This window comes from Eucyclogobius newberryi, unplaced genomic scaffold (genome assembly GCF_026437365.1).
Source record: "Eucyclogobius newberryi isolate DKJ021-1_F unplaced genomic scaffold, fEucNew1.0.hap1 SCAF_88, whole genome shotgun sequence".
NCBI lineage: Eukaryota > Metazoa > Chordata > Actinopteri > Gobiiformes > Gobiidae > Eucyclogobius > Eucyclogobius newberryi.
This window is the reverse complement of record NW_027316530.1, coordinates 1-14,140: the sequence shown is the minus strand read 5'-3', so window position 1 is coordinate 14,140 and position 14,140 is coordinate 1. Positions and strand designations below refer to the sequence as shown.

General features: G+C 44.5%; 9 non-coding genes across 9 annotated transcripts; 4 read left to right on the top strand and 5 right to left on the bottom strand.

Annotated features, from left to right (window-relative positions):
* The first annotated feature begins 5,079 nt into the window (after positions 1-5,079).
* trnal-aag (transfer RNA leucine (anticodon AAG)) lies at positions 5,080-5,152 on the top strand. The gene has a single exon. It is a non-coding gene; the product is annotated as a tRNA-Leu (tRNA).
* A 204-nt stretch (positions 5,153-5,356) lies between these two features.
* On the top strand, positions 5,357-5,428 carry trnad-guc (transfer RNA aspartic acid (anticodon GUC)). Its single transcript has one exon. It is a non-coding gene; the product is annotated as a tRNA-Asp (tRNA).
* A 571-nt stretch (positions 5,429-5,999) lies between these two features.
* LOC140353273 (U2 spliceosomal RNA) lies at positions 6,000-6,191 on the bottom strand. The gene has a single exon (XR_011925910.1). It is a non-coding gene; the product is annotated as a U2 spliceosomal RNA (small nuclear RNA).
* Positions 6,192-6,355: 164 nt separating this feature from the next.
* Positions 6,356-6,521, bottom strand: LOC140353221 (U1 spliceosomal RNA). The gene has a single exon (XR_011925859.1). It is a non-coding gene; the product is annotated as a U1 spliceosomal RNA (small nuclear RNA).
* Positions 6,522-6,808: 287 nt separating this feature from the next.
* LOC140353220 (U5 spliceosomal RNA) lies at positions 6,809-6,922 on the bottom strand. Its single transcript, XR_011925858.1, has one exon. It is a non-coding gene; the product is annotated as a U5 spliceosomal RNA (small nuclear RNA).
* Positions 6,923-7,328: 406 nt separating this feature from the next.
* On the top strand, positions 7,329-7,400 carry trnad-guc (transfer RNA aspartic acid (anticodon GUC)). Its single transcript has one exon. It is a non-coding gene; the product is annotated as a tRNA-Asp (tRNA).
* Positions 7,401-7,970: 570 nt separating this feature from the next.
* LOC140353282 (U2 spliceosomal RNA) lies at positions 7,971-8,162 on the bottom strand. Its single transcript, XR_011925918.1, has one exon. It is a non-coding gene; the product is annotated as a U2 spliceosomal RNA (small nuclear RNA).
* A 165-nt stretch (positions 8,163-8,327) lies between these two features.
* LOC140353276 (U1 spliceosomal RNA) lies at positions 8,328-8,493 on the bottom strand. Its single transcript, XR_011925913.1, has one exon. It is a non-coding gene; the product is annotated as a U1 spliceosomal RNA (small nuclear RNA).
* A 5,460-nt stretch (positions 8,494-13,953) lies between these two features.
* On the top strand, positions 13,954-14,026 carry trnav-aac (transfer RNA valine (anticodon AAC)). The gene has a single exon. It is a non-coding gene; the product is annotated as a tRNA-Val (tRNA).
* Positions 14,027-14,140: the final 114 nt, after the last annotated feature.

Sequence of the window (14,140 nt, the reverse complement as noted above, 5' to 3'; positions counted from 1 at the left end):
TCAGGCGGTTTTTATTATTTCATAGCAATAAATTTCTTTCAAAATACTTTCCACACTTAAAACACATCTTTTAAACACAGTTTACAAAAGTCAATACAATTACACATTATTTACCAAAACTATGAATACAGCAAGTCTTTAAAAGAGTTTGGAATTTTCCATAAATTGATTATTTCTTCTCTCTTTCCTTCCACTAAATCTCTTAAAACATAATCTTTAAAAATATTCATAACACATTTCATCAACAACATTTCTGACATTTGATAGTTTTTAAAAGTCAATACATTCCTTGATTTCCAGATAGCTTCTTTTATACAATTAACTATAATCCACCACCTCTCCTTATTTTGGAATTTTGCAGTTTCACCATAGGCAATATTGTTATAACTTGATGGAATTTTCCCAACATTTTTCAGCCATGGGGATACTGTTACCCAGGCATTCACAGCAAAAGGGCATGTCCAAAAAACGTGTAAATGAGTTTCCTCACTGCCACAAAAGGGTCTCGGGCATCTTGGGCTTGGTGTAAAGTGTCTTTTAAAAAGGAACTCTCGGGTTGGCAAACATTTATGGCCAATTTGCCAGGCCAAATCTCTGTGTCTGTTCGTAAGTTTTTGAAAATGTATATTTTCCCATGCCCTTTTGCTCTCTTGTGCCGATAAAAGATCTACCGGGGTAAGTTTCTCCAAATCTACGGACAGTTTTTGTTCTATTTTTCTCCTTGTCAGTTCTGTCGATGGTACCTGGCTAAGTCCTTTGGATAAGTTCTCAAGCACATGTTTGTAGACTGATGGGCAAATCTCGGCGTGGGGGACATCCATTGATGGTCTTTTTCCCCATGTGATTAAAACTTTTCTACCCACCCACAATTTTGCAAAATAGTGCCACAAAATTTCCCTTTCTGGTAGAAGGACTGCCTTTAAAATTGGGGCCAAGAACATTGCTTCAAATTTTGCCTCGATTAATGGCACCCCGATACCCCCGCACAGTGGGAGGCGATGCATTATATTTCGTTTGAGTCTCTCTGATTTCCCCCCCCAGATAAACTGGAACAACATCTTCTTCAGAGTCTTAAGTATCCGATAGGGGGCAGGAAACACAGTCGCCAGATTATTCACTGAAGCCAACAGTACCGAGTTCACAATTAAGACTTTCCCAGTAAATGTAAGCTCCCTATCTTGCCATGCTCTTAAATTGGCTGTCAATTTGGGTAGCTTTGACTCCCAGTTTTTTACTTCCATGTCTTTTCCTATCTGAATTCCCAAGACTTTAATTGTGTCTTTATTTTTAATCAGGTCTATATTTTCGTATTTCTCTTTCCAATTCAAATAAAGTATTTTGGTTTTGTTCTTATTAACCCTTGTGCTTGCAGCGAGAGTAAAGTTTTCACAGACCTTTAAGGCTTCTCCTATAGATTTATTGTCTGAAAGTAACAAAGTGATATCATCCATATAAACTGATATTTTTGCCTGTCTATTTTCACTTCCTGGCACAAAAATTCCTTTTATGTCATTGTTCCTTCTAAGGGCACAAACTAGCGGTTCTATTGCTAAAATAAATAATGTGGGTGACAAGGGGCACCCTTGTCTGACCCCAGCCCGGATATCTATAGCATTTGTTTGTTGTCCATTAACTATTACCACACTATGGCAGTCAGTGTACAAGAGGTTAACCCACCGTCTAAAATTTTCTCCAAAACCAAAATGTTTCAACACTGCTTTTATATAATTGTGGCTTATGCTATCAAAAGCTTTTTCGAGGTTCAAACTTAGTATACATAGGGGGCTGTTACGTTCTTTACAGAGGAGATACGTGTCTCTCACCAGGGCTAGGCTATCTGTCATTGTCCGTCCTTGTACTCCACATGTTTGTTCACTCTCCACCAGGTCACCAACGATGGGTTGAGTTCGTAAAAATAAAACCTTGGCCAGTATTTTTACATCGACACCTAGAAGGGTTAGTGGTCTCCAGTTCTGTAGATTCTGTTTTTGTCCTTTTTTGTGAAGGAGGGAGATTGCCCCCCGTCTCAATGATGATGGCAACGCTCCTTTGCCAAGACTTTCGTTGTACATCTCCAAAAGGGGGAGTTTCAGCTGCTCCCAAAAGGTAACGTAAAACTCTTTGGGGAGACCATCCAAGCCTGGAGTTTTATTGTCTTTCATACTTGTAATGGCTTTTGTCAGTTCTGCCAATGTTATATTTTTGTCTAAGGATTCCTTCACTGAAGTACTAAGTTTTCCAGTAGTCTTAGAAAGAAAAGTGTCCATCATTTTGCTAGACACCAGTGTGTCCTGATAGAGATTGGCAAAAAAGGACCTAATAATGTGAATGATTTTTTCCATGTCCTTCTCTTCTTTTCCTTCCTGATCATAGACAGATGTTATATGGTGCTTTGCTTTTGCTATTTTTTGGAAAAAGTACCGGGAACATTTCTCATTTTCCTCTAGATGTTGGATCCTGCTTCTCAGGAGGATACTTTTACTCTTCTCCCTCATTAGTTCACATAGTTTTGCTTTTAGTGTGACAATCTCTTGTTGCATGTCAAAGCCGTTTTGTGCCAGTTTATAGTAGTTTTGAAGTTTTCTTTGAAGTCTAGAATAAAACATTCTCTTTCTAGCGGCCAGTGTTTTACTCTCTGACATGAAGAAGGATTTTGTCCTGGATTTAATATCTTCCCACCAGTCTCCACAGGAGTTATGGAGATCTCGTAGGGTTTTCCATTGTTCAAATTTTCCTTTTAATTTTTCTACTATGTATTTGTTCTGTAATAAAGCAATATTTAATTTCCACGGGCCCGTATGGCGTTTCAACCCTCCTTTAATGTCTATCACGGTGGTTAGCTTAAAGTGATCTGAAAAGACAACTGGTGTTCTCCAACATTTAAGGGGGAGAAGGCCTCGGGACACCAGGGTAAGATCAATACGTGAGAAGGATTTGCCATTAGACCACGTAAAGTCTGGTTTTGACCCTAAACTTTCCGCACAGTCTTTCAAATGACAGTCTCTTATTAAATTCGCCAAAGCGTGTGAGCTGGCATCTAGTTTTGCCGTAGTAGCTCGTTTTGTCAATCTGTCTGTTCTAGTCAAGATGCAGTTAAAGTCACCCCCAATGACAACTTCATATTTGCAAAAAATTAAAGTCTGTAAAAGTTCCAAGGTTTTAAGTCTTCCTTGCACTGTGGGTGGACAATAAACACTGATAACTCTAAGTTGTTTTCCATTTTGATCTAAGTCTACAGAGAGTATTCTTCCATCACTTATTCTCTGGACTCTGTTTATATTAAAATGGTGACCTCGGAGCAAGATGGCTACCCCAGAGTTCTTGTTTTCATTATCTCCAGACCAAAAGGATTGTCCATGAGGCCATCTACTTTCATAATCTCTATAACTATCTTTAAAAGGTATATTACATTCTTGGAGACAGAAAATATCTCCAATTCCATTATGCAGTTCATTGAAAACTGTCTGGCACTTTAACAATTCATTCAAGCCTCTTGTATTAATTGTGACTACTGAGAGAGAGGTCATATTAATAGTTGGAGGAGTTTACCACTAAACCATTTTCTCCTTGTGTTCTGTGACCCTTCCTTTTTTTCTTTTGTGGATTTGGGGGGCCTTCCGCCGATTTTATTTTTGTCACAACTGTAAACGTGTTCACGCTAGTATGGTCAAGGAATTCGGTGGAGGGAGACGAGGCAGGTGGCCATACCTTTTCAGACTGCTCTAGGTGGAAAGATTCCTCACTTGACGTGTTCTGAAGGCGTTTTACCGCCCCCTGCCGTTCCAAAAATTCCACTTGAGTGTCCGGAAGAAAGGTTTCAGCTGTTGCTGCTAAACCATCTTGACTATCCTCTTGCGGTGCAGGTTCCCCCTGTGTGCCCTCCTCCTGGAAGGGGGGGAGGCTGGCCAACAGGGCGTCGAAGACCCCTTCTGCATCCTGTAGAGTTTTGGGGACATCCTGAAGTCTCACTGTGGGTGGTTCTTTTGGAGAGTTGTCCGGTCCATCTGCCTTGTCCATTCTGTCTTGTGACACGGGATTCTCATCAAAGAGTTGGGAATAGGGATCCGGGTCATCTTGGCATGATACTGATGTTGTCACTGTATTCCCTTTCACTCTATTAGCATAGGCTTGTGGGCAGTCCTTAAAGAGATGGGTGTCCGCCGAACACAGGTTGCATTTAACTGAAACTGTGCATAGTGATGTGGGATGATCCAGGGATTTGCACTTTCTGCATTGGGCTACATTGCACCCTGCTGCCAGGTGATCAAGGCTGCCGCATCTTCTGCATTTCCGTGGCTGCCCCGGATAAAAGACAGAGCCTCGGAAAGCCCCCAGTTGAATGGAGTTAGGGAGATGTTGAAGTTCCCCGTTAGTTCTTCTTAACTTCACTTCCAGCCGCTTGGTTCCTGTTTTAATGCCATCGATGTCTACAACCTCTGTTGCTTTTAGGACATCGCAGAAGAAAGAGGCCCATGTCTTGACATCATCCAGTCTCACTTTTTCTGAATAGATAACGATATGGACAGTTTTTTTATCCAAATCAGTGAGAGGAGTAACGTTCACCTGCTGGAAGACAGTGGTGGATGTTTTCTTCCTCTCGTACAACTCCAAACATGTCTCCAGATGCTTCGTTGTGGTGAAAACGACTTCAAAAATCTTTTTGCCAGGAAAGGCAAATATAAAGTCCAGTTGATTCGTTGTTACAGCCAGTTCTTTTTGCAAAAGGCGTCTGCTGAAGGTCAATCGATCCATTTCCAGTTCTCCCAGTAGTTCGAAGCGGAGTGCATTCCGCCGGGGGCCGTGCGAAGCTGCTGCCATTTCCTCATCTGCCGATGTCGGAGCACGTCGCTTAAAGTGTTGTGCTCCATACACCGCACAGCCCCAACACTTGTGATCTTTTTAGTAAAAGGCGAAAGATTTATACGCTCTGAAGAGAAACAAGAGTGCCACGTTGCAGCGCCACACGGCGTCCAGTACTTGAGGGCACACGGGGCTTCATCACGGGCAGTGTACTTCTGTTCACGCGCTCATTTGCATCGGCGGTCGCGCGGCAAAAGGGACACGACAGGCTCGCACGTCGTTTCTGTAGTGTAGCGGTTATCACGTTCGCCTAAGGCGCGAAAGGTCCTCGGCTCGAAACCGGGCAGAAACAAAGCCTCCTTTTATGTTTGCTTCAATCTTTGACACGGTTCATTCCAAACTCGATGGTTTATTCCTAGAAAAGAGGGAGGAGCGGCGGAATTGTCGGCGTAGTCCTTCAGACTTTTCATCACAGAGATGGGGGGAAAAAGACACCGACACACACGCCCAACAAAAAAAAAAAAAAAAAAAAGGGGCCCCCCTGCAGCCCCATATGTCCTCGTTAGTATAGTGGACAGTATCTCCGCTTGTCACGCGGAAGACCTGGGTTCGATTCCCAGACGGGGAGAGAAAGTGCGTTTTACCCAGCACGAAAGCGTTGCACTGACGCTGAGGACTTGTCCCACCAACGTACCTGCGCTACACTATCGCTTCTGTAGTGTAGCGGTTATCATGTTTGCCTCACACGCAAAAGGTCCCCGGCTCGAAACCGGGCAGAAGCACGCCCTCATGCGAAGACTTTACTTGTCGAGGATGGGTTTCAAAGTCGGTGTTGCGTTTGACCCCCCCCCCCCAAAAAAAACCAAAACAACTAGTCACATGTACTGTACTTCACAAAGGGGCCACTCAAATTCCAAAGGTGGCCTATTTTGCACAAGGGTTTACGTGGAATGGGCTACCTCCCAAGGGGGTTGGGTTTAGGAACAGATACTTCACCTTCCCTCCCCCTCTTCTCCAGTCAGGGCTTTTGGCGGGAGATTTGAAATATCCAGCCCTTCCACTCAAAACGTCTCCGAGAATTTTTGTCCACTTCCGGAGCAGACAAACGGCAAGGAAGCGTTTAACATGAGGGTATGATGGCACATTTGCATGTAACGTGACGGCGAAAACAAACTGAATGACTTTTTTTAACCTGAGAGAGGAGGTGCACCGTTCTCGGAGGTACTGCAATAGCGAGCCGATGCGTGGAGTGGACGGAGCAAGCCCCAAATTCCATCTCCCTGGTCCAAAAATCAATTTAATATACGGTCCCCGGGTAGGGGACGTATCAGATATTAAACTGATAAGAACAGATACTACACTTGATCTTAGCCAAAAGGCCGAGAAGCGATGCCCACAATGGGTTCGGGGAGCAGTGAGCTCTCCCCACGCTGACCCTCCCGTCAACGGTCCAAAGCGGCGCCCGCGCAAAGCGCCCGGCGGAGGGGCCGGAGCGCGAGCGGCGTACATGGAAACGACCCTTTGGGGTTTTTTTTTTTCCTCTGACAAAAAACAAGAGGGGAGAGCGCGAACGCAGTCCCCCACTACCAGAAATTATGCAGTTGAGATTCCCACATTTGGGGAATTCACAGGGGTCAGCACATCCTGTTTGTGCAATGGACGAGCCTCGCCCTGGGTGAACCACCTTCCTGATCATGGTGTCGCCCCTGCCAGGTAAGTATGAGTTGCTCCGCTCCGAGCCAAGGCCCAGGCCCTGGAAGAGGCAATGTGGCAGCATGGTCCTTCCGGCCATTTGCATGGACCAGCTTCCACCCGACGATTGAGCCCCAGGTTAAACGGCAGCGATACACACGCAAGTCTGTGCGTTCTAAGCACTCTTTTTTACTTTTAAAGTTCTTGAACACGGGATGCCAAACGGAGGGTACGCTAGGGCATGTTTAAAGGCCGACAAGACACAACCTTTGCTCTTGGAGGATGACCGCTTGCTTGCTTTAGACATAGGTAGAAAAGCCCCGCATTGAAGCAGGGCATCAAAAAATTGGAAAGATCTCTTGTTGTCCCTCTCCACGGAAATCTTTAGTAAAAGGCGAAAGATTTATACGCTCTGAAGAGAAACAAGAGTGCCACGTTGCAGCGCCACACGGCGTCCAGTACTTGAGGGCACATGGGGCTTCATCACGGGCAGTGTACTTCTGTTCACGCGCTCATTTGCATCGGCGGTCGCGCGGCAAAAGGGACACGACAGGCTCGCACGTCGTTTCTGTAGTGTACCGGTTATCACGTTCGCCTAATGCGCGAAAGGTCCTCGGCTCGAAACCGGGCAGAAACAAAGCCTCCTTTTATGTTTGCTTCAATCTTTGACACGGTTCATTCCAAACTCGATGGTTTATTCCTAGAAAAGAGGGAGGAGCGGCGGAATTGTCGGCGTAGTCCTTCAAACTTTTCATCACAGAGATCGGGGGAAAAAGACACCGACACACACGCCCAAAAAAAAAAAAAAAAAAGGGCCCCCCCTGCAGCCCCATATGTCCTCGTTAGTATAGTGGACAGTATCTCCGCTTGTCACGCGGAAGACCTGGGTTCGATTCCCAGACGGGGAGAGAAAGTGCGTTTTACCCAGCACGAAAGCGTTGCACTGACGCTGAGGACTTGTCCCACCAACGTACCTGCGCTACACTATCGCTTCTGTAGTGTAGCGGTTATCACGTTTGCCTCACACGCCAAAGGTCCCCGGCTCGAAACCGGGCAGAAGCACGCCCTCATACGAAGACTTTACTTGTCGAGGATGGGTTTCAAAGTCGGTGTTGCGTTTGACCCCCCCCCCAAAAAAAAAACAAAACAACTAGTCACATGTACTGTACTTCACAAAGGGGCCACTCAAATTCCAAAGGTGGCCTATTTTGCACAAGGGTTTACGTGGAATGGGCTACCTCCCAAGGGGGTTGGGTTTAGGAACAGATACTTCACCTTCCCTCCCCCTCTTCTCCAGTCAGGGCTTTTGGCGGGAGATTTGAAATATCCAGCCCTTCCACTCAAAACTTCTCCGAGAATTTTTGTCCACTTCCGGAGCAGACAAACGGCAAGGAAGCGTTTAACATGAGGGTATGATGGCACATTTGCATGTAACGTGACGGCGAAAACAAACTGAATGCCTTTTTTTAACCTGAGAGAGGAGGTGCACCGTTCTCGGAGGTACTGCAATACCGAGCCGATGCGTGGAGTGGACGGAGCAAGCCCCAAATTCTATCTCCCTGGTCCAAAAATCAATTTAATATACGGTCCCCGGGTAGGGGACGTATCAGATATTAAACTGATAAGAACAGATACTACACTTGATCTTAGTCAAAAGGCCGAGAAGCGATGCCCACAATGGGTTCGGGGAGCAGTGAGCTCTCCCCACGCTGACCCTCCCGTCAACGGTCCAAAGCGGCGCCCGCGCAAAGCGCCCGGCGGAGGGGCCGGAGCGCGAGCGGCGTACATGGAAACGACCCTTTGGGTTTTTTTTTTTTTCCTCTGACAAAAAACAAGAGGGGAGAGCGCGAACGCAGTCCCCCACTACCAGAAATTATGCAGTTGAGATTCCCACATTTGGGGAATTCACAGGGGTCAGCACATCCTGTTTGTGCAATGGACGAGCCTCGCCCTGGGTGAACCACCTTCCTGATCATGGTGTCGCCCCTGCCAGGTAAGTATGAGTTGCTCCGCTCCGAGCCAAGGCCCAGGCCCTGGAAGAGGCAATGTGGCAGCATGGTCCTTCCGGCCATTTGCATGGACCAGCTTCCACCCGACGATTGAGCCCCAGGTTAAACGGCAGCGATACACACGCAAGTCTGTGCGTTCTAAGCACTCTTTTTTACTTTTAAAGTTCTTGAACACGGGATGCCAAACGGAGGGTACGCAAGGGCATGTTTAAAGGCCGACAAGACACAACCTTTGCTCTTGGAGGATGACCGCTTGCTTGCTTTAGACATAGGTAGAAAAGCCCCGCATTGAAGCAGGGCATCAAAAAATTGGAAAGATCTCTTGTTGTCCCTCTCCACGGAAATCTTTAGTAAAAGGCACTTTTCACTTTTCAGGCGGTTTTTATTATTTCATAGCAATAAATTTCTTTCAAAATACTTTCCACACTTAAAACACATCTTTTAAACACAGTTTACAAAAGTCAATACAATTACACATTATTTACCAAAACTATGAATACAGCAAGTCTTTAAAAGAGTTTGGAATTTTCCATAAATTGATTATTTCTTCTCTCTTTCCTTCCACTAAATCTCTTAAAACATAATCTTTAAAAATATTCATAACACATTTCATCAACAACATTTCTGACATTTGATAGTTTTTAAAAGTCAATACATTCCTTGATTTCCAGATAGCTTCTTTTATACAATTAACTATAATCCACCACCTCTCCTTATTTTGGAATTTTGCAGTTTCACCATAGGCAATATTGTTATAACTTGATGGAATTTTCCCAACATTTTTCAGCCATGGGGATACTGTTACCCAGGCATTCACAGCAAAAGGGCATGTCCAAAAAAAGTGTAAATGAGTTTCCTCACTGCCACAAAAGGGTCTCGGGCATCTTGGGCTTGGTGTAAAGTGTCTTTTAAAAAGGAACTCTCGGGTTGGCAAACATTTATGGCCAATTTGCCAGGCCAAATCTCTGTGTCTGTTCGTAAGTTTTTGAAAATGTATATTTTCCCATGCCCTTTTGCTCTCTTGTGCCGATAAAAGATCTACCGGGGTAAGTTTCTCCAAATCTACGGACAGTTTTTGTTCTATTTTTCTCCTTGTCAGTTCTGTCGTCGATGGTACCTGGCTAAGTCCTTTGGATAAGTTCTCAAGCACATGTTTGTAGACTGATGGGCAAATCTCGGCGTGGGGGACATCCATTGATGGTCTTTTTCCCCATGTGATTAAAACTTTTCTACCCACCCACAATTTTGCAAAATAGTGCCACAAAATTTCCCTTTCTGGTAGAAGGACTGCCTTTAAAATTGGGGCCAAGAACATTGCTTCAAATTTTGCCTCGATTAATGGCACCCCGATACCCCCGCACAGTGGGAGGCGATGCATTATATTTCGTTTGAGTCTCTCTGATTTCCCCCCCCAGATAAACTGGAACAACATCTTCTTCAGAGTCTTAAGTATCCGATAGGGGGCAGGAAACACAGTCGCCAGATTATTCACTGAAGCCAACAGTACCGAGTTCACAATTAAGACTTTCCCAGTAAATGTAAGCTCCCTATCTTGCCATGCTCTTAAATTGGCTGTCAATTTGGGTAGCTTTGACTCCCAGTTTTTTACTTCCATGTCTTTTCCTATCTGAATTCCCAAGACTTTAATTGTGTCTTTATTTTTAATCAGGTCTATATTTTCGTATTTCTCTTTCCAATTCAAATAAAGTATTTTGGTTTTGTTCTTATTAACCCTTGTGCTTGCAGCGAGAGTAAAGTTTTCACAGACCTTTAAGGCTTCTCCTATAGATTTATTGTCTGAAAGTAACAAAGTGATATCATCCATATAAACTGATATTTTTGCCTGTCTATTTTCACTTCCTGGCACAAAAATTCCTTTTATGTCATTGTTCCTTCTAAGGGCACAAACTAGCGGTTCTATTGCTAAAATAAATAATGTGGGTGACAAGGGGCACCCTTGTCTGACCCCAGCCCGGATATCTATAGCATTTGTTTGTTGTCCATTAACTATTACCACACTATGGCAGTCAGTGTACAAGAGGTTAACCCACCGTCTAAAATTTTCTCCAAAACCAAAATGTTTCAACACTGCTTTTATATAATCGTGGCTTATGCTATCAAAAGCTTTTTCGAGGTCCAAACTTAGTATACATAGGGGGCTGTTACGTTCTTTACAGAGGAGATACGTGTCTCTCACCAGGGCTAGGCTATCTGTCATTGTCCGTCCTTGTACTCCACATGTTTGTTCACTCTCCACCAGGTCACCAACGATGGGTTGAGTTCGTAAAAATAAAACCTTGGCCAGTATTTTTACATCGACACCTAGAAGGGTTAGTGGTCTCCAGTTCTGTAGATTCTGTTTTTGTCCTTTTTTGTGAAGGAGGGAGATTGCCCCCCGTCTCAATGATGATGGCAACGCTCCTTTGCCAAGACTTTCGTTGTACATCTCCAAAAGGGGGAGTTTCAGCTGCTCCCAAAAGGTAACGTAAAACTCTTTGGGGAGACCATCCAAGCCTGGAGTTTTATTGTCTTTCATACTTGTAATGGCTTTTGTCAGTTCTGCCAATGTTATATTTTTGTCTAAGGATTCCTTCACTGAAGTACTAAGTTTTCCAGTAGTCTTAGAAAGAAAAGTGTCCATCATTTTGCTAGACACCAGTGTGTCCTGATAGAGATTGGCAAAAAAGGACCTAATAATGTGAATGATTTTTTCCATGTCCTTCTCTTCTTTTCCTTCCTGATCATAGACAGATGTTATATGGTGCTTTGCTTTTGCTATTTTTTGGAAAAAGTACCGGGAACATTTCTCATTTTCCTCTAGATGTTGGATCCTGCTTCTCAGGAGGATACTTTTACTCTTCTCCCTCATTAGTTCACATAGTTTTGCTTTTAGTGTGACAATCTCTTGTTGCATGTCAAAGCCGTTTTGTGCCAGTTTATAGTAGTTTTGAAGTTTTCTTTGAAGTCTAGAATAAAACATTCTCTTTCTAGCGGCCAGTGTTTTACTTTCTGACATGAAGAAGGATTTTGTCCTGGATTTAATATCTTCCCACCAGTCTCCACAGGAGTTATGGAGATCTCGTAGGGTTTTCCATTGTTCAAATTTTCCTTTTAATTTTTCTACTATGTATTTGTTCTGTAATAAAGCAATATTTAATTTCCACGGGCCCGTATGGCGTTTCAACCCTCCTTTAATGTCTATCACGGTGGTTAGCTTAAAGTGATCTGAAAAGACAACTGGTGTTCTCCAACATTTAAGGGGGAGAAGGCCTCGGGACACCAGGGTAAGATCAATACGTGAGAAGGATTTGCCATTAGACCACGTAAAGTCTGGTTTTGACCCTAAACTTTCCGCACAGTCTTTCAAATGACAGTCTCTTATTAAATTCGCCAAAGCGTGTGAGCTGGCATCTAGTTTTGCCGTAGTAGCTCGTTTTGTCAATCTGTCTGTTCTAGTCAAGATGCAGTTAAAGTCACCCCCAATGACAACTTCATATTTGCAAAAAAATAAAGTCTGTAAAAGTTCCAAGGTTTTAAGTCTTCCTTGCACTGTGGGTGGACAATAAACACTGATAACTCTAAGTTGTTTTCCATTTTGATCTAAGTCTACAGAGAGTATTCTTCCATCACTTATTCTCTGGACTCTGTTTATATTAAAATGGTGACCTCGGAGCAAGATGGCTACCCCAGAGTTCTTGTTTTCATTATCTCCAGACCAAAAGGATTGTCCATGAGGCCATCTACTTTCATAATCTCTATAACTATCTTTAAAAGGTATATTACATTCTTGGAGACAGAAAATATCTCCAATTCCATTATGCAGTTCATTGAAAACTGTCTGGCACTTTAACAATTCATTCAAGCCTCTTGTATTAATTGTGACTACTGAGAGAGAGGTCATATTAATAGTTGGAGGAGTTTACCACTAAACCATTTCTCCTTGTGTTCTGTGACCCTTCCTTTTTTTCTTTTGTGGATTTGGGGGGCCTTCCGCCGATTTTATTTTTGTCACAACTGTAAACGTGTTCACGCTAGTATGGTCAAGGAATTCGGTGGAGGGAGACGAGGCAGGTGGCCATACCTTTTCAGACTGCTCTAGGTGGAAAGATTCCTCACTTGACGTGTTCTGAAGGCGTTTTACCGCCCCCTGCCGTTCCAAAAATTCCACTTGAGTGTCCGGAAGAAAGGTTTCAGCTGTTGCTGCTAAACCATCTTGACTATCCTCTTGCGGTGCAGGTTCCCCCTGTGTGCCCTCCTCCTGGAAGGGGGGGAGGCTGGCCAACAGGGCGTCGAAGACCCCTTCTGCATCCTGTAGAGTTTTGGGGACATCCTGAAGTCTCACTGTGGGTGGTTCTTTTGGAGAGTTGTCCGGTCCATCTGCCTTGTCCATTCTGTCTTGTGACACGGGATTCTCATCAAAGAGTTGGGAATAGGGATCCGGGTCATCTTGGCATGATACTGATGTTGTCACTGTATTCCCTTTCACTCTATTAGCATAGGCTTGTGGGCAGTCCTTAAAGAGATGGGTGTCCGCCGAACACAGGTTGCATTTAACTGAAACTGTGCATAGTGATGTGGGATGATCCAGGGATTTGCACTTTCTGCATTGGGCTACATTGCACCCTGCTGCCAGGTGATCAAGGCTGCCGCATCTTCTGCATTTCCGTGGCTGCCCCGGATAAAAGACAGAGCCTCGGAAAGCCCCCAGTTGAATGGAGTTAGGGAGATGTTGAAGTTCCCCGTTAGTTCTTCTTAACTTCACTTCCAGCCGCTTGGTTCCTGTTTTAATGCCATCGATGTCTACAACCTCTGTTGCTTTTAGGACATCGCAGAAGAAAGAGGCCCATGTCTTGACATCATCCAGTCTCACTTTTTCTGAATAGATAACGATATGGACAGTTTTTTTATCCAAATCAGTGAGAGGAGTAACGTTCACCTGCTGGAAGACAGTGGTGGATGTTTTCTTCCTCTCGTACAACTCCAAACATGTCTCCAGATGCTTCGTTGTGGTGAAAACGACTTCAAAAATCTTTTTGCCAGGAAAGGCAAATATAAAGTCCAGTTGATTCGTTGTTACAGCCAGTTCTTTTTGCAAAAGGCGTCTGCTGAAGGTCAATCGATCCATTTCCAGTTCTCCCAGTAGTTCGAAGCGGAGTGCATTCCGCCGGGGGCCGTGCGAAGCTGCTGCCATTTCCTCATCTGCCGATGTCGGAGCACGTCGCTTAAAGTGTTGTGCTCCATACACCGCACAGCCCCAACACTTGTGATCTTTTTAGTAAAAGGCGAAAGATTTATACGCTCTGAAGAGAAACAAGAGTGCCACGTTGCAGCGCCACACGGCGTCCAGTACTTGAGGGCACACGGGGCTTCATCACGGGCAGTGTACTTCTGTTCACGCGCTCATTTGCATCGGCGGTCGCGCGGCAAAAGGGACACGACAGGCTCGCACGTGGTTTCTGTAGTGTAGCGGTTATCACGTTCGCCTAACGCGCGAAAGGTCCTCGGCTCGAAACCGGGCAGAAACAAAGCCTCCTTTTATGTTTGCTTCAATCTTTGACACGGTTCATTCCAAACTCGATGGTTTATTCCTAGAAAAGAGGGAGGAGCGGCGGAATTGTCGGCGTAGTCCTTCAAACTTT